Raw genomic sequence first — 27759 nt, forward strand, 5'->3', positions numbered from 1 at the left:
CAATATGGCCATATAATATGTATTACGTATACCATGTGGGTTCGCAGGGACAGGAAAATCTAGAAAAGCGAAGGCGGTTTTCAGTTTTACCGAGCAGAGAACGATTTCTGGGCGGAGCCAAATTTTGTCTGAAAACTGCTCTTTCCTTCTGACAGCAGCCTCGGCTGCCATGAATGAACAGTAATGGCGGCACGAGGGGGAAGGGCGATGGGAAAGCGCGGTGAGGGAGGGGAACGACCAAGTCGAGGTCTCAGTGGAGAGCGCATGCGCAAACCGCTCCCTGTACCAGGGCTTGCTCTCTCTGCTTGCAGAAAGATAGCCAAGGTTTTCCAAACTGGAAAGTGGTTGACGTCCGTATATGTTTCGTTATTACACATGAGTATCTGTTAATGTTCTGTTATGTTGGAAGTGCAGTGGCTGTCGCGAGTGTGAGAAGAGAGACCAGTGTTTGTGTTGTGTGAATTGTTCAGGATCAACGGCTGGCTCTTTTAGGAATGAAACTCTTGTGACTTGGCTTGGGGTTTTGGGGAGCGAGAGAGAGAAATGCTGCTCTTCTCTGCTGTTCAGTGCCTCCTACACTCGAACTAGCTTCTAGCGACGGATCATGGCGGCCGTATGGCCTCACCAGCAGTACAGTGCTGAGTTCGTCGTATACTTGAATTTAGTGAATCTGTGAGCATCGTTTGATGTATAAGACTTCTCCGTTGCATTCAGTGGAGTGTTTATTGTTATCAGCCCCTTTCCGTATTGTTGACGATCATACTATTTGTAAATTGTATGGTGCATAGGAAGTGGTTTACGTGAGTTTCTCATGCTTTACACACATACAGAGAAGGATAAACTCATATTCGTCAGTATCCTTGAAGATAGTGAGTGTTCGTTTGGGTGCTGCTGTTTTTACAGATCTCTATTTAAAACTTCGAGATCCCCATAATATTTCTCTTTTAGTTATTTTTGGGCGGTGTTCCACGGTTTATTTTTGTGATTGAAGAAAGGTGCACGCATCTTGGTGTTTTAACATTAAAACAGAAACGAAAGTTCTTACTAGTGGGTACAGTAAAATTACAAAGGACAGTCATAAAAGGAAAGCGGCTCGTGGATTGAGTGCCGTTCGTGTTTTCAGAGTTTCGTTCTTGAAGAGAGGAACTTTTATCAGCCTGCTTGCCCCCACAGAACGCCAATAAATAAAAGTAAGTAAAGTGTATCATCTGATGTAGCTTTATGTATGTTTAGTGCATAACATTGCGGAGTATTGATTGTTTGATTAATTGTACTGTATCACTTGTGACATGCTTCGTCAATGAAAATGGGAATTTAGGTCACATGGATTGTGAAAGTTGCAACGAGCCCATTCATTCATTCTACCGCCTGTTCATTCAGGTACACGTTATCGTATCGTATCGTTTCGATTTATGTTTGAAACGGTAAGGACTAAGTTGTTTATTTCTGTCCACTTTTTATTGAACAGCAGAATATGTTGAGGATATGTGATGAAATGAATGCCATGGCCGGCAACATGGCTTCCCTTACCACTTGAATAATACACAAACTATCTTGTGTTGAGTCTACTAATACAGTTACAGTGGGCATCATGTGGTATTTCATACTTTCAGAAATACATAACTACCGTTAAGAGTTTTCTGTAGCTTGTGAAAATGATTTCTTTTGTGAAGGAACGGAAAAGTTTAATATTATGTGGATTAGATTGCCCCATAAAGTGCTGAGGCACCTACTTTTGAGCCAGTGGTAAAATTTGCCTTAAAATTGTTTTATAAGCCGTAAACAAAATGACATCATTAGTGGCATTGTGAATAGCATGACAGAAGCGTGTTGTATTTATCTCGGATTGCTCACAGTTTGAATGAGGACTGAAACACCAGTATGTCTCTCAGGTCAACATTCTCCGCTCCGATAGTAAGGATCATTTTGTCCATGTGCCAAGAACGAAACGACTTGGCTTGCAGTATGAGCTCCACACTCCCAAGGCTTCTAGAGGCCAATGTTACACGATGCGAATAACATACCACTCGAGTTGTATTGCACTTTTTGAGGTATATTTTTAACTGCCATTGACTGTGATAGTTGTCACGGCTCTATTCATATCTCTCGGCCGAGATTTCACTCCGAAATTCGGATTATAGATGTTGTTTACCCAGAGTGGGCTGATACAATTTGATTACTTTGTTTTCGCTGTGCATAGAATGTGTAATTACATTTAGTGTTCAGCGTTAATGTGTATAATTGGAAACAGGGCACTGTTGCGGTGCTCGCAAACAGTAAGAAATTTGTGACATTTCTGTGCATATAGGCCCGAAGGCTGTACACAATACAGCTTCACTCTGAGGTCACTCCAGTACATCTTTGAACAACTGTAAAGCCAGCATATGTGTTCCGTACCTGTTGACCAACCCCAAGCCCCTTGCTACGTTATAAAACATACAATCAGTAGCCTTACTTGTGTCGAAATGCCCTCGTGAGAAATGTGAACAGTAAAAAAATTACCCCGGCACAAAATTCAGGATGTTATAGTGCCCGGCAGAAAAAAAAATGTATTCACAACCCTAAACCTTCCAGCCGCACTATGGCCCTGGGGTTGCTTCAGTCTCTTAACAGAAATGAGTACCAGGAATATTCCTGGGGGGTAAAGAGCGGCCGGCGCGAAAGGCTGACAACCTTACCGCCATCTGTGAGACAATTGTCTAGATAATGTGGGAACCTCAACATCTCACAACCCTATGGGCCTCCACGGCCTGGTAAGGGGATACATTTACTTTTACTTTTTACTTACAACCCTAAATAAATTTAGGACGAAAAGAACTGGATGAAATCGGTGCTAGGTTTGAACAGTACACATCGAAATCCTGTGGATGCCTTGCAGAAGAGACAGGGTTTATAATTTCCGGTTTCAGGTTGCGAGTTTCCTCGAATTCTGGTAAGAGATACAAGGAATGCCTGAGTAATAGCAGGGTCATTTCCGGAATTTGCTCTGGTCTTGGTTGGTTTTCTGATTTCGAACGCGTGCAGTGCTAGATGATTGCATAAGTAGCCTGTTCCTCTCCCGTCCGAGTTTTTTGGGCCCCCTCAGGCGATCTCCCAATATTGTTGTCTTCTGGATTCTCTGAGAATTGAGGCGGCAGGTTTTCCGTAACGTTGGTACATATTTACCAAATAACACGGGGGGCATATCCCAGAAGACATTTATTCTCGGTGGCACTGCCATGAGAACAACAGAACTGGAACGATTTATGTTACAAAGTTTTGCAACATTTGACTTTACAGAACTATTAGGCTTATTTTGGACTCTATCCATCGTCCGGTATGTAGGAGACAAAAAATCACAACGTTTCGGAGACGAGCTGTCTCCGTACTCAGGTGGATGGGGCAGGATAAACCTACTCAGTTGGGCCCGTTAGAAAGAGCTATTCTCAAATCACTGGTCTAGTTTATCCTGCCCATCAACCTGAGGACGGAGACAGATCCAGTCTCCGAAACGTCGTTTTTTTGTCTCCTATATACCGGACGATGGATAGAGTCCAAAATAAGCCAAGTAGTTCTGTACAGCATACGGCATTGTCAGAATCCTTTCAAGTCTAACATTTGACTTGGTTCATCCTGGTTTGTCACACCAGTAACAGTAAAACAAAGTCCACGCCATAGCTCAAGCGGTTAGTCGCTGGCTTCCCATCGCGGCGGCCCGGGTTCGATCCCGGGTCTGGTCAAGTGGGATTTGTGGTGGACAGTGGCGCTGGGGCAGGTTTTCTCCGAGTACTTCGGTTTCCCCTGCCAATCTTCATTCCACCAATTGCTCCACAATCACCCTCACCTATCATCTGGGGCTGGTACAATAGACCAGAAGTGGCCGCAGTACAAGGGACCTAGTCCCACCCCACTAGCAATAAAAACACTATAACAACACAGCACGGCCCAGACTAAAGATTCCTATTCCTTCAAACAACGGAACCACGGCGCGGTATACACTCGTCTTCCTTTAAAGAGAGGCAGTATAAAGGACATGAACCGAATTGGTTCTAGATTTTAACAACGTTTTTAAACTATACATGTAAATGGACTAATTATAATAATCTGTGAATTTTCTAATAAATTAATGCATTTCGCTGTAATTGTTAAAGGCTAGTAGTATTTTATATTCATGACATTGTAATAGTAGTTTCCGTGTGTATTGATATGCCCTTCTGAAGATGGTCGCTCCGGCCGAAACATGTATAGAATGAAAGATAAAAAAAATTATCAATCTCACTGGGCGGCGTTAATAATCCTTTTGCAACATTTATATGCGTACCTGTTTTGAAATAGCCATCCAATGATAAGTAAAACTATTGAAAATCTAGTTGTCTCTTGATTGTTTCGCGTTGTTCTGGCCGTGCTCTATAGTATGTTTATGTACGTTTGATCACTGTGATAGTCTTTTTTTTATATATTTTTCAAGATAAACATCGTCGGTTATGGCATGAACGTGAAACTAGGGCCCATGTTGTTGCTTCCTGTCTTGATTCCATTGGTTTCAGAATTTTAATTATTTTGTTAAAATGGGACCAACATTTTATATAGGCCTCTTTAGGCCGGTAGGCCATATTTCTTTTTCCGACGAATATATTTTTTTTTTGCGATCTTTAAAGTCCGTAACACGACGGCTTTCGGATATTTCGGATCTTTATGGAAATTCCCGAACGAAACGACGTGGTTTGATGACGTTTGTCGTAGAGAATGTACAAGTTGATCTCATTAGAAGTGGCTGTAAGGGCCGTGCCATTCTCAAGTTGTTTGACCCCGTATTCTCCTCTTAAACCCATCAGCAGTCCATGTTATTGTATTTATGGTGGACGAAATTGAATTGGACAGCGATATTTTGTTTTTCTCTTTCACTTGTTCTGATATTTCATGTGTAAACCGTCCATTTCCATCTCTCAAATCGCGACTTTGGCCCTCAGCTCCCTAGTCCCACTTGAGCAGATGTAGATAAGGGACGGTTTCTTGCCTTGAACTCCGAAATGTACTTGACAGTTAACTCTTTGGTACAGACTGCTAGTTAAGAATTTGACAGTGTTTTTATGCTAGTGGTGTGGGACTAAGTCCCTTGTACTGCGGCCACTTCTGGCCTATTGTACCAGCCCCAGATGATAGGTGAGGGTGATTGTGGAGCAGTTTGTGGAATGAAGATTGGCAAGGAAAACCGAAGTACTCGGAGAAAACCTGCCCCAGCGCCACTTTGTCCACCACAAATCCCACTTGACCAGACCCGGGATCGAATCCGGGCCGCCGGGTGGGAAGCCAGCGACTAACCGCTTGAGCTATGGCGCAGCCAATTTGACAGTTACTGTCCTAGAGAATGTATTTTTGTGCAGGATTTCTGGTGTATCCTTTTTAAGTATACTTCGAAGAGGAAAAAAAAAAGCATTTCCGAGAGAGTATGCATATTTCAGACAATGTATGCAATATGTTGAATGCGACTAAATCCTGTAACAACCCAACAAGTTAAATACAGTGCGTACAATCAAGTGCGCGCCGCGGCTGCAATTTGCCGTGAGTCATACCACCGCAGAACGGATGCAGTCGCGGGGAGGAGTTGCAACTCCTCCCGCGACTGCATCCGTTCTGCGGTGGTATGACTCACGGCAAATTGCAGCCGCGGCGCGCACTTGATTGTACGCACTGTATAAACATACAACAAAGAACAAGTAAGTGTGAATATATAATTGCTCACTCCGAAAAGGCAGGATACTTGAAGTAAGCTTATAAATTCGAGGAAACTTCCTTTGCCAACTCTGATTTGATGCTACAAGCCCGTTCTGATGTTTCGAACTTTTCAAACTGATCATACCGTCTACTTCTGAGTCGTCCTACTTATCTCTCAACTTCAGAATTACAGAAATATGCTAATTATGATAGTTTAGTATCGTGTAAGCCGATCACAATGACCGCTCGAACACTGGGATCGTGATTTCGAATCCTACCCATAGCATGAATGTCTGTTTATTCTTTGTGTTAGGTAGCGGCGTTGCAACGGGCTGATCCCCCATCCTGCGGACTGTCTTAGATTAAGAAACTGAAGTGAAACGAAGCGTTTCACGGATGCGCTGATCTCCAAGTGGGAGTAACAGGAATACAAGAAGAATCGTGTAATCTATTTTCATGCGGTTTCCAATTTAACTTTATATTCCGTTACCTGTTATGCCCTATGTTAGTGTGCAGTAAATCAAGCATCCTGTCTCGTAGAGTTACTCCGAGCGGTGACCTACGAAATCTCATACGTGCAATTTAAGTTCTTCCGTTTAGCCCCGTAACTAGGGTGACCGTATTTTTGGAAAGAAATCTGGGACACAGGTTAAGCAGAGAGGGAGAGTGCGAGAGATGGAATTGGGGGGGGGGGAATGGCACATTTGCATGCTGGTCCTCTTCCTTGAAATAAAAGAGCACGAAAAAAGCTCGTCTCTCAGTCACATTGTAATCCTGTCAATTCGTTAGCTACTCTAAACACAGAAGTGGCAGTCGCTCTACGTTGTTATTGTCTTCAGAAGTATAAATTAAAACTTGCTGCTCTGAGTTCTAAAGAAATTACAAATAAGCGTTGCACTTTTTGACTGAACTGACTAATAAAATAGTCTTTCAGAGACCCATATATTTCTGTAAGCCCTCCATATACCTAGATATAACGACATACAACGAATATTGTATTGTGCTTCATCACAGATGTGCTATAGTTCAGTAGCACTAACTGCTGCAACTCCTCTTAAAAGCTTATCACAGGTTCACAGTTGTGGACTATGCGTACATCCTCTGCATTGTGTCTTTCAGTTCTGTAATACTGTGGACTTTCCTCGACGCAGTGCCCAAATTCTGTATATTTCATGCTTGAATAGTTGGTATACCTTTCTTGGTCTAATCACTAATATTCCAGCGTTCCTGGTGTAATGTCATAAATACTGAATAACAGTGCGCACAGATAGTGATATGGAAATTCCTCATTTAGTGTTTCCCAGAAAACACGTTTCACAGATTTTACAGGAAACATCACAAAACTGAAGAGCCTGCTGACTCCAGTCGGTCTCGCAGCGCACTTCCACGGCAGTAAGGCGCCAGGAACAGTTCAGTAATGCACATGCTCGCCAGCAGTGTGCAGTGAAAGTCTATGGACTGCAGGCTGTTTTAGAACAGGGGGGAAAGGTTCGTTATAAAAGTGAAGCATGAATGAATGTAAAATCCGGGACATTTATTCAGTTGTTAATTAGCCGGTCGGGATTTGTAGCGAAACCGGGACGTTAGCCTACCCATAATCAAATTCACTTGTAAAACATAAACTTGGTGTAGCTCCTGGTTTATGTAGTAGTAATAGCACTTTTGTTTTAGAATAGTTTTTCATTACTCCATTTACTCAGTCATATACGCGTGCGTAATCTTTCTCGTATGTCCTTTCAGTTGATTTTATATCCAGTGTATTTAATTTCGGATACTTGTTTAGTAATATTTGGATGCCAGTGTTTGCCTTTTCTTTCCAGATTTTGCAACTCAGGTACGGATTTAGTGCCATAACGGCCCTGTAAATTGCCTTATGTTGCTGCAAGCAAAAGTTGGTCATCGCCATGTCGAATGAGAGATTCCTTTTTGTTTAAAAAGTAAGGCTATCCCTATAACAGGCCTTGAAGGCCCATGGGGTTGTGAGACGTTGAGGTTCCCACATTATCTAGACAATCGGCTCAAAGATGGGGTAAGGTCAGCCTTATGCGCTGGCCGCGCTTTGCTCCCCAGGAAAATTATTTAATTAATTCCTGGTACTCATTTCTGTTAGAGGGTGAGTCGACCCCAGGGCCAAAGTACGGCAGGAAGGATTAGGTAGATTGAAAAAACCTAATGACCTCATTGGGACTTGAACCGGCGACGTTCCGGCTTGTAGCATAGTGCCTCAACCAACTAATATCGTGTGTTATGTTTTGTTCTGTAAGGCTCTTATTTTGATATATATATGTATACTACGTATGTTAAATAAGACCTGATTATTTTATCATTGGTGCGATTCCGTATTAATTTTAATTTATTTGTTCAGCAACTTCTGGTTCCAATTATTCCATATAATTGTGGAGTATTAAAATCGCCGTACTGTTTCATGTTGGTCCGCAAGAGGTTTCCTTATAGCCTTAAATATTTCATTAAATATTTGTTTTCAGAGTTCTTAAGTATTTTTGGATCAGTCGTCACAGAATACAGCGCCAAGTGTTAAGACCCTCTCTGCTAATATAAGCAGTATAATTTATCTTCATAATGCTCTGTATTTAAACAACAGCGGTTCTCATGTACCTCTGTTTGAACTGTGAGCCACTGATATGCTGGAATTTCCGTGATCGATTCTTGGCTTGTCTAGCCAGTGCTGTTAACTTTTTGCCAAATTTGGTTTAGGAACCTATTCAATAGCGGTTCCTGAACCCCAGCAGACACCACACACAACACAACAGCACAGAATATTAGATACGCATTAGCGTGTTAAGGGGTCCATTTCGGTGACGTGTTGGTTTTGAAATTCCAGCTGTTCACATAAATTCACAAGTAAAGTGAATTGGTATGTTAGACCTGTAATACCAGAATCCTTCTTGGAGAAGGAAGGGTGGGGGGTCGTGGGGTTAAGCCCATAAATCTCCCCACTATAAACATCATACAGCATTGTTCATAAGAATGTAAGGATGTTTGGTGGATTATTTGAGAGCGCACCGCAAATCATTCTGCCAGTCCGGCGGTAAAGGGGACAGACTCCTCGCATCAGCATTTTCCGATGGCGTTCGGACCCGCAGCGCAGCCGACAAGCCCATAGGCAGTCACAAACAAAACCAACCCGGATCACAGCGGATACCGGAAATTGGACCCCTATTATTACGCACGCTTTCCTTGCGGTTCTGTAAAATGTTCACTTTCACGCGTTGTGAAGTTCGTTGTCGGAATTGGAGCAAACTTGAAATCAGAAAATTTAAACTTAAACCTCCATTTCCCGTGCAAGGCGTCTAAGGGATTTCCGAGGGCAGTATGCAAGCCTTGCATCGATCTCGCTAAGTTTCTCTTAGTGAACACTCAACGTGTTGATTCTTACATCCGTCAGTGATCCTTGGTGTCGACACATGTTTACGATTGTACGTTTTTTTCCCGTTTGGACTGTAACATCCGGATATTTATATCGGGACCTTCTCCTTACTTCTCATACACAGAGACATCGGACATGAACACTCGTTGCTCCAATATGTAACTCACATCTGGCGTTTTGACACGGAAATTAACATGATTCATGACTCCTTACCGCGCAGGACAAACACAGTACGAGTAGCAAAGTGAGGAACGAATTTAAGGGTGCACCGGTACATAACACATAGGCAAACTCCAAGATTCCTGTCCAGTGACCTGTTGCGGCGATAATGAAGGGAAATTGTAATGTGTATAGGCCGTTGGTATGCGACCATGTCACGAGTTTGACTGTGCGCAAACCGATCTGACGCGCCTTGAGCTCCCGCCTGAATGACGGAAGGATTTGCGGCAGGCTCTCATTAGCCTTCTGTGCAAAAACATATAAATTTAAATGTTCCAACTAGCGAACTGCCAATAGGCGAATCCTGCTGAAAGTTGAACAGATCTTGTCTCTGATACCAGCTATAACGCATGCATTGTGAACAGTTAATTAAACCTGTATATAGCTCATTAATTGCTGAGAACAGTGCGGATCGGAAGTAGGGAGCAGTATTTATACGTAGCTGTACAAAAACAGGAATGAAGAGAGTTGGTTGTTTAACGACGCACTCCGACTTCTCATGTTCATTTACACAATTTAAGAATCAAGTGTTGTAAAGCGAAAGAGCAGCGTAGAAAGGAAACGTACCAGATTGGTTATTATTTCTGATATATTTTGGTAAATACTTGTTATGTAAATTATTATTGTTGTAGGCTTGTATCTTAATGCCTTAATTTTATGTTATGCATATCATATAAAACGTCATCACAACAAATGTATACTCGCTTTTGATGTTTACAATCCGGTCCATAAAACCGAGATTAACGGCCGTGGGGATCCGTTGCGCTGACCACGCGACACCCTCTATCCGCTAAAGTTCGCACTAACTTCGTCGACAAGCGGCGGTCGCTCGGTCTGTATAGTTCGCTTGCGACTAAAAGCTACGGAGTTATTGTTTACAGTTAAACCTTTATTTTGCTATATGTTTCGGTCACACAGGACCATCATGAGGTAATTAATATTATATAGTCTAGTCATTGAATTACTAATATGGATCCATACTAGTGCAACGTGTCACATGATAACAGTAATTCAAGGACTAGATGTGTTTCATAATAACTGCCAGATGATGTTCCTGTGTGACCGAATCATATAGCAAAATAAAGGTTTGATTGTAAACATGAAAAGCGAGTATACATTTGTTGTGGGGACGGTTTAACATAACTAATATATATATATATATATATATATATGTGTGTATGTGTGTGTTTGAAACACACAACAGGATGCACATTATGAAGATAATGATGCATGTCCATAAATATTTTGTAGGTTTGGAAAACTGATAAAATCTGTGGTAGAAATTCGTGTAATTTTAGGGGGTTTATTGAACCGATAGAGACCAAAAACAAAATTCTGCGGAATTAGTTTATTATCCCACACACAAAATTTCAGGAGAACTGCTGAAATTATGGTGCGCTTTCGGGAACTACTTCTCATTATGCTCTCATTTCATTAGCTTCATGGAAAGAATGCATGCAATTAAAATAAATTTCTCAGTCGCATTCACATACACAAGGCCCCATGACAAAACGGAAAGGGAGTGGGAGGACTGATTAACCAAATTCATGGATCAGAGTACTTCTTAAATAGTAGCTAATAGTTGCTTAGCTGGTCTAGAAGTTACCCACCCTTTATGAAACCCGAAATGTAATTACCACACTCGCTAGTGCACCTGCCCCGAGACAGTTGGATGCAGTCCACGCCCTCACACCCGGTATAACCGCGACTTCAAAGTACATTTATTGTCTTCCCATACGTGTTCAGGTCTGCAGCGTGATATCTTGCATTACGCAAACATTTATCATTCTGTGTACTACTTCGGGTCACTGTGCTACAAGCCGGAAGGTCGCGGTTCGATTCCAGATGAGGTCATTGGATTTTTTAGTTGACCTAATCCTTCCAGCGCCGGTCACGGTAGCCGAGCGGTCTAAGGCATGCACTGTCGTCGCTCGCTCGGAAGCCGGGATCGTGGGTTCGAATCCCAGTCAGGGCATGGATGTTTGTATACAGGGAGAGGCCTTGCGACGAGCTGATCACCCGCCCAGGGAGTCCTACTGAATGTGTAAGATGTAGAGAACCGAAGTGAAAAACGGAGAGTTTCATGGAGGTAGGCCTAGGCCCAAATGAGGGCTGTAGCGCCAATTAAAAAAATCCTTCTAGCCGCGCTATGGCCCTGGGAACAACTCATCATCTAACAGAAATGAATACCACGAATCTTTCTTGGGATAAAGGACGGCCGGAGCGTAAGGGTGGCAACCTCACCGCCATCTGTGAGACGATTGTCTAGAAAATCTGGGAGCCTCGACGTCTCACAACGTTTGCGCTTCCACGGCCCGATAGAGGGATAGCTTAATCGTTGTACCACATGTAGTGCTTCTCTTTCCTCATATGATGACCCCAGTATCAGGTTAACAAGTACAAACGCGAAGCTCCTCCTTACGTGAGTACCTCCATCTTGATGTTACTTCCTATGGCAGAGCCTGCTATTGCCCTCAGCTTCCTGTGTTCAAAAGCCTTGACGTATGTTATTCTCTGAATGCGAAAGTCCAGTTTTACGGGGATGCTAAAGAACAGGTAAAATTGTTTCATATTTTAGTGTTTGTCATTTTATTTACGTTGTATACCGAAAATAATCGATGCTGAATTGAATGACAGCAGTTCTTAGGCCGCATGCGCAGGGCAGTTGTTTATATATTACATTTGCATGAAATGTTAGATGAAGTAGCCGGATAACTGCGGTTAGGTTACCAAAAGGACCCCTGACGGACCCCGGTGGCTCCCTCTCCCAGGCTGTAACAGCTAGAGAGTGAAGCTAAGTGCTTGTGTTAAGGCTTCAAACGAATCATTTATCAGGGGAACATCAACTGGTTTCTGTGTACGAAACAAGAATGTACATAGGCTTATAGTCACGATCTTCCATTTTGATTAACATAATTTACTTTTGTGCAACGGGATCTATTATGTTTCCATTTAATATGTACGTTTCTGGGGAAACATATGATTATTCCTATACTAAGCATTCCATTTGGTTGCATTGTGTCATTTCAGAAGGTCAGCAGTCTGTACCATTGAAAATTATTGAAATGAAAGAAGTTGTACCAGTGTAAAGGGATTTTTTTCTCTCTGCATGACGTGAACCTGCAAAAATAGGCAAATTAAAGCTGTCTTTCTTGCAATACCTTGTACTAATCTGTTCTAAATAATAATTGAAATCGGGCCATTTGTTACAATGGATGAAATAATCCCCCCTCCCAATTTCTTGTAGCAAGTTCCCGTAAAATTAAAGCAAGTCATGGTTTTTTGTGTGGTGGGTTGCGTCTTTTACGGACCTGTTCCATTGAAAAGAGTGAAATGTGGTTAATGGCTGCAGAGTATTGAATCTCTGCCCATGATGAGGTACGTTTCGCAGAAACGCCTCTTGTGTACGGGTGTATATGAGAGTTGGCATTCAGAAGATACCGCAGAAACGTGTGGAGCAAGCAATGTGTTGTTCTACTCAGTGAAAACTAAAGATTGAAATAAGATGTGTACTACACTATAATTTTCTATGTTTTGTGGTGGGTGTGAAACCTGGTCTCTCACGCTGAGAGGAAAAGCGTGGATTATTCGTTGGAACAGTGTGCTGGGTACAGTAATTCCACCTAAAAGAAATTAACAGGAGGGCGGAGAATATGACGATACGGAGTTTTACTCAGACGCTATTCTTGCTTCTCGCCTTCTTGTTTAATAAGAAAGGCCTCATGTTTTCCGGATTTCTGAATCTTGTTTATAGACATTTTAAAGGTATCTTTAGGCGGGAGATTGGCCTTTACTCACCCACGGTGATACGATAGAACAGACTTGTGATCATGCCCCTATAGGGATTCGAACATACGTTCCCATTGTCCGAGCGGTGGAAGATATTGCATACCTTAAATCGCGCTTCTGCCGTGGTTAGCAATTGGTCACTGTTATGAGTACTGTTGGATTAAGATGGATTGAAAAGGACGTTGCACGAATGAGGAATTAAGAATACATAGAAAATTTTGTTCGGAAAACCTCAAGGGAGGCGCCGTAGACCATAGGCAGATAGTATTTTGGCATAATTGCTCAAATCAAGAACTGTGGAGCCACAGAACCGTTGCTAGCGAAAGGCTCTGAAACAACATTCGTTTCTTGGCAACGGCTCGGTAAAAACGTTCCCGTTGCTACGGATACGCGTGCAGTAATGGAAGTACTGTTGGAATTATGTTTTCTAGCCGGTCCATGGAAGGGGCTTATAAGGAAGACAATTGGGGCAGCCGAGTCAATTATGTACACCAGTGTAACCCTCAAAAGGATTCTTTTGACAACATTGAAAGACTTGGCTTAATTTGTAATCTATTTTCATATAGCCCTACTCTGTGTAATGATGCAATGTTACGGACTAGCCGAAATTAGATTTCTCCCAGCATCAACAAATTAATATAGTGGTGGTTTGGGTTCTTACATAAAATGTGTACTGGGTCCGAAGTAAGTATTCTACCATCAGCTTGTGGATTTTATAAAATGTAACTGAAAGATGGGGACAAACTTTTGAAGTACGGGTTTCTCATGCCAAAGCAAGAAAAAGTCTCGATATCAGCATGTGTCCGGAAATATAAATTTGTTATACCTGAAAAAGTAGGGGAGACCGGGGCTAGTTGTTACATTTCTCTCCTTACGGTAGCCTCCTTTCCTTATTTTGAAAAAATTGAACTAGGCTAATGAGATCACCATGATGTCTGTGAACCCCCCCCCCCATCAACTTTTTGATGCCTGAACCAATCTGTATGAAACGTAGTATGTATATCATGGCACCTTACCCCATCTGAACGGCGTACTTCAGTACTATTATCCATTTATTGTATGAATGCGTTGGAACCACTTTGCAGGGCTCTAGACATGGGCTAAATTTCACGCATTCAGTACAAAAATGTTCTTCGTCTTCAGACGAGTCAACTCTTCGAACATTCTTTTTTAGTTGTTAGCTCATTGTGACTTCTCTTGGCCATCACTGAATAATCTGTTACATTTAACCGGCTGATCGCTAGCCTCTACTAACCCTCTAATGCAACCTTTACTGGAGTATCAGGTAAAACAGCACTCGCCCTTGATTTCAGTGCTTCTGCTTTGGGAAAAGGCCTGTTCTCAATAGAACATACATGGTGCAGATACGTTTCTGAAAATGCCTGTTTAGCCTGATGTTGAAGGCTGCGTTTGAAGTGTGAGGATCTGAGAGCCCACGATTTTTGAAGGTGTTTATTATTTTGAAGTGGACCGTCAGTCACGGCAGAAGGTGAGAAGTCTTCCTCAATAAACATGATTGCTTTAACGGCCGGATTCCTTTTACCAAAAATCCAGATTTTGGTGCGAGTGTATTTGGCAGCGACTGGTTCACTATGGATGGAGATAACGTAAATTATCGTAGTGTCCCAGGATGGCTTCTTGACCATGAGTAAGACCAGCTGTTCACAAACTTCATGAAAGTTCCATAAGTGGACCTGTATAAGAGTTTCAGTGTGAGTGGTATGCGGTGGGAAGGATAATAACACGGTTCTATTTTCCTTGGCAGTGTTAAGTACTGTTACAGAAAGATGTGACTGATGATTGTCCAGCAGAAGTAATATAGATTTATCTATCTTAACCGTAATACGCTTTATGAGGAACTGCATGAACAATAGAAGATCATCTTCTGTCTTCCACGCTGACGTATTACGTCGAGGTTACGGAATGAAGACAGTATTCAAAGTGCTGGCAGTCCGTCCGACACAAAGGATTGACTTACATGAGATCCATGAGCTCAGTGCCGATGAATGAGAGGGGAGGAGGTCAAGGAGATTTGATATGTGTCTGCTCTATAGCTCAAACGTATTTATAGTCATGAAATAGAAAAAAAAACAGGATTGCCGGTATCACTGGAGCTCGTGCAGTCTTTCTTCATTGAACGGGAAGCAATTTCATTAAATGTCATCATCTAATTGTCCCGTGAACTCCCATCTCAGTGACTTAAAGGTGGTATTATGAAAGTTGTCACTTCTAAAATGAATTACAGAAGTGTTTAATATGAAAAATTTTTAATGCTAGTGGGGTGGGACTAAGTCCGTTGTACTGCGGCCACTTCTGGCCTGTTGTACCAGCCCCAGATGATGGGTGAGGCTGATTGTGGAGCAATTGGTGGAATGAAGATTGGCAGGGGACACCGAAGTACTAGGAGAAAACCTGCCCCAGCACCACTTTGTCCACCACAAATCCCACTTGTTCGAACCCGGGCCGCCGCGGTGGGAAGCCAGTGACTAACCACTTGAGCCGTGGCGCGGCCGTTTTATGAAACTTACTTCAACCCGCTTCTTCAAGTTTCTGTAGCGTCGTAAATTTCGCCAAGTATTTGCACGCTTCTTTAGATTGGAAGCTTTAGCGTAACTTCCTTTGCCGTCACCAGATACGTTTCTTTTTTCATGGTGCCACTTTTTGTTTTCCTGTTGTAGGTTGCCATAATTGCCACCTGTACAAAATCAGACGGCAGTATCACAGCGGGACATGCTGTTACAGTTTAATAACTAGCCCCTACCTGAATGTAACAAATTACCCCTTCATACGCATTTTTTCACAATGAATTACAGGCACAAAGACAAGTTAAAGACGAACGCATTGTAGTAAAATACTGGGATTTCAGTTGTGAAGACGCTACGAAACCCGTTCGACAAACTTAAATTATCTCGATGTTAGATGAAAGAAAGACAGAGGAATGGAAAAATTTGCTGGAAGCCAAAAAAAAGCACGTTTTCTTCCATCCACACAGGACGACTAACTGTAGAGCGACTACTCAGTGGGGGTAAGCAGAGGCCCAGTATGGCTTCCGCTTTGTAGATGGGAGGAGCCACAAGTAATGATGGTTCATTTTTAATTTGAATTTAACAACTAGCGCCGGTCGCCCGTAGTTTATAATAAGTGCTTAAAATGTCCTCCTTGAGATTCAATGCACGCGTCGACACATCTCATCATGGACCGTCACATCTGTTCAAAGATGCCGAGGCAGTTGCGGATAGTCTGACGGGCATTACAGTGCGACGGTGAAGTGCCTTTTCGTTGTCAACAGGAGCTGCATACCCAAGGGGTTTTAACTGTCTGCACACGTAAAAATCCTGAGGATTCAAATCTCCATCGGTCATGAGATGTGTTACTGAGAACATCTCCTCACCACCGATAAAACGTGCCGGAGCACCATCACGCATGTGCCTCTGGCTGTCGGTGGTACATCTTCCAGTAGCTTTGACAGATCATGCGAGAGGAAAACCCGGTGGTTGTTGTCTTTAAGCCGATGTGGCAAAACATGCTGGCCTACCAGACGGTGACCAACAATCTATCCCCACGGGAATGCTGACCTGCTGCTGATGTCTACAGAGTATTCTTTCAGCTGTAACCAAAAAACTAAATGTTTCCGTATACGTGTTGATATGGACATTTTTTATTGTTTTAGTATGTGTAACTCGTGCCCGAGGTTTGACCACGCCTTTCAGTTACACCATATATATTACGCACGATTTTAATGATTTTTTTTCGGCATGTCTTTAAGTTTTATTTTATAGCTTCTTTTTGTTGTGGTCTTTGTCGTCTTTTGGCATCTTTCTCATATCTCTCGCTGACGTTTGATGTTAACAGATTTGTCTGTTTCCCTGTTCAAGGTTTATTTACAGTTACTTATCATCATCATCATCACTGGCACGACAGCCCTTTGTGAGCCCTGGCCTTCCTCAGGATTGCTCGCCATTCTTCTCCATTCGATGCTACATTCCTCCAGTTCTTTACACCCAAATTATAGTGACTTATACGGAATTTAACTCTGCCTGGACGGGGTTCTTTTTTGTTCTTTCGTGGATTTTTTCTTAATTTTTACTGACAATTGTAACTTACCTCCCGCTGCTGAATTTGTATGTGAACAGAATGTAGTCTGCGCTCAGTATTTGTTCATAAGTGGTCGAACGAAGTGGGAACTTGTACCCGTACATCCCAACTCGCGCAGATGACAAGCAGCTTGAGTCTCCTTCCGGTGACAGAGCTGAATTCATGGGATATTGAGATTGGTGAAGAAATTTGTTGAGTACCGGAAGGTGATTTGCCGTAAGTGATTATTATACCACTGGTTTCTTCTTCATACGCTGATCACGGTCATGAGCTCGTACCAGGGTGTCATTTGGGGTGCACGAACTTGCTGACTGAATCTCAGCTCGAATGAGCACTTGCCACTCATTCGCATTGCTTGTCATGTCACTATTATTTATATTCATATGCTTCATTGCCCGGGCACGCGGTAGCGTAGTTTGTTGAGACACTGCTACAAGCCTGAAGGTCGCCGGTTCGATTCCCGATGAGGTTCCTGGATTTTTCAATTGACCTAATCCTTCCAGCCGCACTGTGGCCCTGGGGCCGACTCAGCCTCTAGCAGGAATGAGTACCAGGAATTTACCTGGGGATAAAGCGAGGCCAGCACTTAAGGCTGACAACCTCACCGCCATCCGTGAGCCGATTGTCTAGAAAATGTTGGAGCCACGATGTCTCACAACCCTATGGGCGTGCATGGCCTGTTATAGGGATGGCTTTTTTTTAATACTTCAATTCCGTCGAATAATTCGGTACGTAGATGTCGGTGTGAATTTACACAAATTATGTTGAATGTGGACTGCCTCTATGGTATAGTGGTCAGTTCCCGGCTACAGATCCCGAGGTCCCGGGTTCGGTTCTCGGCGCCACCAGATTTTCTAAGAAGTAATGGGTCTGGAACGGGGTCCACTCAGCCTTGTGAGGATAACTGAGGAGCTATTTCAAAGAAATAGGGGCTCCGGTCTAGAAAATCGATCCTTTGCACTGACCGCGCGACACCCCCTACCCGCTAAAGTTTGCACCATCTTGGCCGACAAGCGGCTGTCTGTCGCTCGGTTGGTATAGTTCGCTTGCGGACTAAAGCCACCGAGTTTTTTATGTTGAATGTAAATTAATACTTCATACGTTCCGATGGCAGTTCAAAATGCACCAAGTTCGAAAGTCTTATATGTATTAAATATAGAATTTGTGGAGACGTGCTGAAGTTACTCCGGCTTCCATCGGCCTCACAGCTTTGAGTTTTCCAGCTGAAGTTTTTCAGCCAGGTGCGTACCTATAAATTCAGTACATGTGGGCAGATAAGTCTGAACTGCAGCAACATCTGACTGGTTAATCAAATTAAGTAGCTGGTGCCCAGATCTCATAAAACCAATCTCATTCCTCCTCCTAACGATTGATCTTGACAACACGAACCTTTCATGTTTTCACATACTACTAATTGATAAACACGTCCAGTACTTTCAAAGGCTGGCAGTAAATTTTAAACCCATCCATTTCCAGAAAGTAATGACCCTTATCTTTCTTAAACATAATGCGTAGGGTCCATAATTGCGTTCATAACCAGCAGAATTAAGGATGAAAACTTCTTGTTGCTGTTAGACACGAAGTAATTACCCTTATAGTACAGTGTGGTATACATAGTGTATAGCACACCGGTGGATCCTGGAGGCTTACATGAAAATTTGCGCTAACTACATAATACGATAATTGCAAATAAAAAACCGGGCCTCAGGGTGGCACATATGCCGAAACATGTCCTAGACAGCAACTTCACGTACTGGAAATAGTGTTACGTTGAATAAAATAAATATTTTTTTCCTTGGCACTACAGCCCCAGTGGGCCTAGGCCTACCTCCATGAACTTCTCCGTTCACTTCGGTTTTTCTGGATCTTACACAGACGGTAATACTCCTTGGGCGGGTGATCAGCTCGTCGCAAAGCCTCTACCTGTACACAAACACAGAAAAACGCACACACACAAACTAAACATCGAATACGATAAATATTATCTACACGAAATAATTATCTTTCTAGTACATGGACGAATAAACCCTTCTATACATAGTTATCCGTAAATCTTCCGTGAACTAACCTAGACAGATATCCGGTTAAAGTGAAATAAACAGAGTAGTAAGTCAACGATTAAATTGCATGTGATAAGCGAATGTTGGGTTGGCACAGGACTCCCCCCTCACCCTACACTTGGTGACGGAAACAGAGTTTCCGAAACTTTGTGTGTTGTAGAAACTGAAGACAGTGGATGAACTCGAACGTAATGGTTCTAGTGACGGGTCTGTATCATCGTCAGAAGATGAGATGTCTTCGGAATCACGTCAGGGGATTCTTTTATTAGAGTAATGTAGGATACAAGTCTGTTAAATCCTCTTATTAAATTAATAGGTACGTCAATGGTATAATCTTCTGTATAAAGTTATTTTCGAGGAGTTAATTCTATTTCACGAGTTTTGACGGCCCGTAACCTTGTAACTGGCACTTGCATTGCCCCTTGCAACTCCGTTTCCTCTCATAAAACAACACAAAACGTGTTAAACCTTTAAGCGGATGTCTTAGTTTTAGAAACGTTGATTTCACATAGCTGCGTGAAGGAAGCACTTCCGGTGTGGCATGTATTACATAAACCTGAACACGTGAAAGGAACCGGAAGTTGTCAAGCCATCATTCTGAGCTCTTTAAAAAATGCGAACAACATAACAGACTCCGGAATCCAATGTCCGTCAGTTTCCGTCTGAAGTATGGGCCTTTCAGTACAGAAATACGTGTAAAACTCGTACATCATCAGTACCGAATGTTGGTTTTCAGTCAGCGCGTGCAACTTCCCTGCTTTTTGTCGTGATCTCTGTAAATGTTGCATTGTTTGGAAGTACCTGCATGCAAAGAAGGCAAGCACGCGAATCTGTGCGGTGGATTATAGGATTCTGAAACTCTCTTTTGATTCCGTTGTACAAATCAAAACCTGATTCAGGAGGAAATTAAGAGGAGATTGAACTCGGGTGATGCTTGCTACCATTCAGTCCAGAACCTTCCGTCTTCTCTTCTGCTGTCCAAAGACATAAAAATTAGAATATACAAAACTATAATTTTGCCTGTGAATCTGTATAGATGTGAAACTTGGCCTCTGACATTAAGGGAGGAACATAGACTGAGGATGTTTCAGAACAGGGTGTTGAGGAGAATATTTGGACCAAAGAGGGATGAAGTGACGGGAGGTCGGAGAAAACTGCATAATGAGGAGCTTCATAACCTGTACTCTTCTCCAAGTATTATTAGAATGATTAAGTCAAGGCATCTGAGGTGGGGATGGCATGTAGCACGAATGCGGAGAAGAAGAATGCGTATAGGGTATTGGTGGGAAGACCAATGCGTAGGTGGGTGGACAGTATAAAAAAGGATCTTAGAGAGCTAGGATGGGATGGGATTGATTGGATTGATCTGGCTCAGAATTGGGACTAGTGGAGGGCTCTTCACGGTAGCGAACCTTCGGGTTCCATAAAATGCTGGGAAATTCTTGAGTAGCTGCAGAATTGGCGGCTCTTCAAGAAGGGCTCAGCTCCACGAGTAATATAATGTAATATAATGAGTTGTTCTGTAATGCCAAGGGAAGGCCTCCATTTGAGGGTGCCTGAGAACAGGAACCCGAGGACCTAAGAAAGGGGAAACAGTAGGGGGCTGGAGAAAATTGGTTAATGCAGGAGAATGAAAAGGGCGGAATATATGTTACGCATAGGTGAAATGAGAGATGCTTGCAGAATTTTAACTGAAGACCAGGAACTAAGACAACGTGGGAGATACAGGTATAGATAATAGACGTATATTAAGACGGATCTCAGAGAAATAAGGCGTGAGAGTGCGGACTGGAGCCATCTGCTGAGTACAGGATCCGTTTTCGGTAATGAATTTTCGAAATTGTTATGTACTGTTATCATTTTCCCCACAGCCCTTCCATTGAACGCCGGGGACGGCGTAGATTTTGTCACGGCCACTGTTCATAATCCTGTGCCCTTTCCAGGCTCTCACATCATGCCATACTGTACAGTCTCTGCATTTGAAGTACAATCGTTAAACAGCTTACGATCAAACCAGACGGATCTTTTGTTGGGTCGTTTGCATCTAACATGAAAATTGCAGTATCCGGCTTAAAGATTCACAAAATGTCCATTTACCGGCCTGAACTTGGTTAACCATTGGAATTTATGCACATGGAAGTTGACGAGGTGAGAGATTGCCGTAAAATACACGTCTAAAAAATTTTATAAGAGAAATTTTAAGAGTACGAGCACGGCAGAGTTTGGAGGTGAAATTTACGTAAGAATTTTAATCCAACATTTGCTAGGCCATATCTCATTCGCTTTATTTGTTAACTGCATGATAATCAACAGCAGATGTGTACAAGAACGATTGTTCTTAGTTGCCCCTCGTTGAAGTATGGGATTCCGTCGAGTGCAGTGAACAGGGCTACGTTCTAATGTACTGAGTAGTGTCAGTGCGTTCTTCTTCAAATGTTATACCTTCTCTCCTTAAGAGGAAAATGACGCGCAGCAGTGAGGTCCGTTTTTGTGTTTCTTCCTGGAATTCTGAACGCGACAGATTTTCATGAAAGTTGAATCTAAGATTAAGAGCTCATCCCAAGTTTTTAAACTCTTCTGCTATCCCTGATAGTTCAGTGAGTATATTTATTATTGCTGTGCGCCGGGCTACTGGGATTTGATTCCCAGGGACAGATGGCTCTTTCTTCGTCACAACGTCGAGACAGGCTCTGGGGTCCATCTTTCCTCCTGTTCCATAGGTTTCAGTGACTCGTTCTCTGACGATAAAGTGACCGAGGCTTGAAACTGATCACTCATTTTTTATCTGCTGCCGAGGTTAAGAATACGTGGAGCTTTGCGTTCGTCTCCTGTGCCTTCATGGCATGGTCAGATTTGACTTTACTTTTAAATTCCAGGGAACCAACTGGTGGTGATGAGAAAGATAAAGGTCCTTCAAAGCGACATTGGCATTCAAAATTAGGGGATTCTCTCTTCGACGATAGGTTTTAAATTTTGTTTGTGGGGGTTGTGGAGCGAAGGCAATAGAAGTGGCAGCATGACGGCCATAATGATTATAAGCTAGCATTTAAAATTTAGAGTGAGCCAGGAGAGCTGTCGAAGGAAACTGTTGTCAAGCATAATAGTCCTGTGGCCGTGTTTAAAAAGAAACATGTTGTGTGGCCACTTAAGTTGTAACATAAAACTTGTTACATGTAAAATCTAACGGAGAAAATTGTTATTAATTTACAATCCGAAGCAAAAACTTTAGGAAAATGTAACCGATTGTTTTAATTTATAGCAGCTTAATGAACAGGAACACGCTCGCTGGACGTTTTCCTCAACTAACTGATGATTTTCTACGTCGGTTTGTTGTGGTACTTGTTTTTCAATAAATCAGGTTGAAAGGTTTCAGCCGTGTAGCGCCGACCGTAAACATCCGTGCAAAAATAGTCAGTGAATTACAGATAATACACAAAAAAATCATCTTAAGGCTAGGAAAATATTTTCAACGGGGAAAGAAACTTATTTTTTTTCTTAAATTCGCTTAGTGGGTGGTGGAAGCCAATTGGGTCCACTCGGCATGGCGGCCACTGATTGGCCTATTGTACCTGCCCCGGGTGATTATGATGATGGAGAATTTGGTTGAATGAAGATTGGCAGGGGAAACCGAAGTACTCGGAGAAAACCCGCCCCAGCGCCACTTTGTCAACCACAAATCCCACTTGACCAGACACGGGATCGAACCCGGTCCGCCGCGAATGGAAACCAGCGACTAACCGCTTGAGCTATGGCGTGGCCAAAAGGAAAAGACTTAATTATTAGCCACAGCCGCACTTAAGAATCACTGGTTTAAGGTAAAGATAGCGGAGGTTGTGAATTGTGGTAGAAATTTGACTGCGTCAAGGTAGCATAGTGGCCTGAATATTACGTTCTAATGGACGTCGGGGAAACGGCCGAGTCTGTCAGAAGCTGTTGTCCCAGAATTTGCCCGCAGAAGTTAGGGGTACTACGGAGGACTTCTAGACCGGGATCTTTCTTGTACGAATGATAGTGATAACCATTACGCGCGAATGAAATGTCCCTTGACAGTGACTTGCATATCATGCTGTAGTGGATTGCCGCTACAGTACGCTACTTTGAGGTGGTCAGCTCACAACATTAGTTTCAATTGGTGACAGTCTTTTTGTCCGAGACACGTTCTACAGTGTACGATTATAGTAACATGAAGACCAGTGGTACTGCGAAAATTACGTAATATCTGCTCAAGTCTGTGTAAAGTTAAAGGACAAGTTCTGGCAATAATCTGTGACTGCGGTTGCTTATTTCATATAGACAGGTTAGCAGGAATTGTTACACTTTATTGCCTACTCATGGAGCTGAGCCCTTCTGGAAGAGCCGCCAGTTGTGCAGCTACTCAAGAATTTCCCAGCATTTTATCGAACCCAAAGGTTCATTACCCTGTTCACAAGAGCCATCCACTGGTCCCTTTCCTGAGCCAGATCAATTCAATCCATACCATCCCATCCTATCTCTCTAAGATCCATTTTAAACTGTTACACATACGGCTTATGAAATTTAATCTGTTTCTGCGCAAATTTTACAGAATATAAATTCGTACACTCTTTGAAGTTATCATATTGTCACGTGTGTGACTATAGATGGCATTTGGATTTGTGAGTGGATTTATGGACCACTTATACACACGACTCGGAACTGCAAGCACTTAGCACTTACAGCACTAACGCTGATCTGCACACTTTACAACTCACTACACTCAAAGTCTTATCCACCCTTTTATAGTTTTCCTTAGTCGTTGCTTGGTAACAGCTCTTAACAATGGGGATTCTTCAGCTTCTGTGTTCACGCCATTGTCCGCTGGCTAATACTACTTAAAGCTGAACTGTCAACTGAACTCATTGCTCCAACGGTCCTAGTTATGACATGTCTACACGGATCACACAGGAAACACCGTTCTTCTATTCTTGCACTCGTGTCCTTTGCCGCGGGACTGTGTTTACTGAGTCGTTGCCCAGAAACCACTGTTCTTCCATTGTTGCGTGCATGTATGTTGCGGGTGTTACCTAGCAGAGACCACAGTTTACAGAGTCACTTCTGAGCAACAGGTCTCTACGCCACAATATTAACCGCAAGTTTCGCCGTATCACCATGTATGTAATTTATAATACTGGTATATAAAAGTATTTCAGTAACTATTTCTGTAGGATATATCTTCAGCGTCTGTCTCCATATGATTATTCACAGTGATTCTCAGATTTCGCTCGTCTCAAAGATGACGTTGACGAAAGGTTTATATTATTCGAAGATTTGTTTCCACATTACATTTGGGACCGTATGTTAACTGATTCTGATGTCACTTGCAACTTGCAGGTGCGTCAGGTTGGTATTATTGAAGACGGAATTAAAATGTACAGTGGCCATATTAAGTCTCGCGGAAATAAATCGGCTGGTTTAAGAAAGTTATTATGGTACATGGAACAGACACACGAACAGACGTTATGCCACAGGGACGTCTTTCCTAGCCTACTTTCCTGGCTTAAGGGGGAAAAAAAAGTAGGCATACGAATCAACGTGTTGTCTCTGTGTGTCCACCGTCTCAACTCTGAACCTCGTGACGAAATTTCACGAGACTGTATGAACGTTATCTTATTGGGGGTCACTTCAGTGTCTACTTTTTAATTTTCTGCTTTTTGCAAAAAAAAAAAAAGATGGACGTTGAACTTTTGAGCAGAGAGCGGAACTAGCAAAGTTTAATATCGGGGTCTCATGTGACATGTGACAGACCTTCGCAAGATTTCCAGCGTTTGTTAATGCAGTTGTTTTGTTTGTCAAATAGAAACATGACTGCCGTAAGGTACGTTTCCATACAATCGCGACAACTAACGGGAAATTTGATACGAAACCAATTTATAAGCAATGATACCTGCACATTGTGTGAAATGCCGGTTTAAATCAACAATTATACCTAAGGTGACTGTGAGAAACTCCATGGCTGTATCCGACAGATTTTGCATAGAATTTGTACGTAAGTAATGAGTTTTTTCAGAAATAAAAGTTTAATAATANAACTCAGCCTCTAACAAAAATGAGTACCAGAAATGTTCCTGGGGGGAGTAAAGGGCGGCGGGCGCATAAGGCTGACAACCTTACCGCCATCTGTGAGCCGAAAATGTGGAAGCCTCGACGTCTCGCAACCCTGTGGGCCCTCACGGCCTGTTACAGGGATAGCTTTACCTTTAATAGACCCAAAACTCTGTAGGACCAGAAATTCATGCGGTAGGGTGGAGTCCAACTGGGTCCACTCGGCACGGCGACCACTGATTGGCCTATTGTACCTGCCCCGTGTGATTATGATGGAGAATTTGGTGGAATGAAGATTGGCAGGAGAAAACGAAGTACTCGGAGAAAGCCTGTCCCAGCGCCACTTTGTCCACCACAAATCCCACTTGACCAGACCCGGGATCGAACCCGGGCCGCCGCGGCGGCAAGCCAGCGACTAACCGCTTGAGGTATGGCGCGGCCATCCGCTGGATTCTTTGTTGATTACATGGTTACAAGTACGTGTATGTTTGTGTGTTATATTGGTTTTGCAAGCACAGAAATGAAATGTAATACAGCGTCTGTACATCGCCATATTACAAGATAGAACCTCGCTTGTCACAGCTGTGAAGTGGCTGATTTCAGGAATTTCAGTTTTCTGGACTTTTCGACTGTATGTGATACGCAATCCTTTCTTTCGCATGAAAGCTTCCTTGCGCTATAAGAGCCCACGTGCCGAGTCAGAGATAGAGATCCTCCTTCAGTACTGAGCGTGTGATAGTGTGCTGCATGATCACGGCTATCACACACCTTGTGGGACCGTGAGAGGTGAGTATGGAGCAATGGTGGAATAAGGATAGGAAGGGAGAAACCTAGAAACTTTTCTGAAAAACCTGGTGCAGTGTCGTTTCGTCCATGTGATCCAGACTTAACCAGGATCTCTGCGGTTAGAAGCATCGCGGCTTTCGTGTACCTGCCAACATATTGATTGCGCGTTGAACGTTCTTATATTGCCGAACACTTGGTTGCTTATTGAAAATTGAATTACGACGCCAATGCAGGATTACGGTACCGGAAATATTTAAGACAGGGATGGTTTCTATTGTAAGTTTGGAGAGGTGTGCCCCAGTTCTGAGTGGTCTTGGTTCTCAAATGTTGTCTGTCTGACTTTAAAGAATACCTTTTTAGCCGGGGTAGCTCAGTCGGTATAGCGACTGTCCACGGACTGGACGGGCGACGGCTCGGAGTTCGAGTTCCGGTAGGGTCAAGAATTTTTTTCCACGTTGTCCAGACCGTCTCTGGGGCCCACCTAACCTCCTTTCCAATCGTTACCGAGGGGTCTCTCCCCGGGGGTAAGGCGGCAAGGGCGTGAAGCTGAGCACTCACCTCCAACTAGTGCCAAGGTCAAGAAAACTTGGATAAGTACATCCACTCCCCCATACGCCTTCATGGCGTAGTGCTGAATTAGTTAAGCACAGGGACAACTTTACCTTATCCCGAAATATAGGAGATACATTCTACTTCGTACTTGGTTGAGTATGTGTTCTGGGTGAGACATTCTGGTGAGTCGGCCACATGAAAGACCAAGAAGGAAATGTAGGGATAATCTAAACTCGAACCTTGGAAAGCAGGATGATGATGTGAGGATGAACTGCCTTAACGAGAGTGTCCATTGGCTGGCCTTGGTATGGACAATTTTGGGGGGGGGGTGAGAGTTGCTTGACTACACTCAGTATCTGGATCACGAGTATATAGCGTTGATTGATTTGATCACTGGTGAACATTGAGTTGGAAAGGATTGGGAAGGAAATTATCGTGGCCTGTCACCGTTCCACCCTGTACACTTCCCCCCTTCATGATATATCTGTTACGGTAACTGATGAGATTTAGATGAAATAAAATTAATTGTGCGCCACGTGGTATTGTCCACGATCAGGTTTTAAATAATCCGAACTGTATATAGGCCTATTAGTGGGGTGGGTGAGCATCTCAGGTGTATTGGATGGCCACAGCGTTCTCTCTATCTATGGTTCTACAGCCCTTTGTTGGGTCTTGACCGCTTGTCAGTTTCTTAATCCTATACACAGTCGGTAGGACTCTTTGGACGGGGGATCAGCCCGTCGCAAGTCCGTTACCTACACACGACAACACAAACACTGAATAAACGCACACAGACATCCATTCCTCGACTGGAATTCGAACCCACGACCCCAGTGTCCGAGCGGGAGAAGATAGTTCATGCCTTAGACCGCGCGGCTTCTGTGATTAGCAGGCCACAGGTTTCAATGAACGATAATCCGTTCGTTAAGTTTCCCCATCAAAGTATGCATTGATTTAATGCACCAGTTTGATATACTCGATCATTCGATCGTAACAAACACTGCAATTACATCCCTCCTGTTTGCACTAGTAAATGTATTATTTATATTAAATTATAATTAGTAATAATAAATTATTAATAAATTTATCCTTCGATTCATATCTCACAAAAATAAC

At 42.9% G+C, this 27759-nt stretch overlaps 1 protein-coding gene across 3 annotated transcripts in view; it reads left to right on the forward strand.

Moving 5' to 3' along the window:
• The first annotated feature begins 273 nt into the window (after positions 1 to 273).
• LOC111862676 (protein sprouty) overlaps positions 274 to 27759 on the forward strand; it is a 314018-nt gene continuing 286532 nt past the window's right edge. Inside the window, exon 1 of one of the 3 annotated variants that reach the window (XR_004512819.1) lies at positions 274 to 1190. The gene's annotated coding sequence lies outside the window, so the exon portion shown is untranslated. The remainder of the gene's footprint in view (positions 1191 to 27759) is intronic. The other 2 variants (XR_004512817.1, XM_023848231.2) reach the window with 2 other exon arrangements.

This window comes from Cryptotermes secundus, unplaced genomic scaffold (assembly GCF_002891405.2).
Source record: "Cryptotermes secundus unplaced genomic scaffold, Csec_1.0 scaffold5, whole genome shotgun sequence".
Taxonomy (NCBI): domain Eukaryota; kingdom Metazoa; phylum Arthropoda; class Insecta; order Blattodea; family Kalotermitidae; genus Cryptotermes; species Cryptotermes secundus.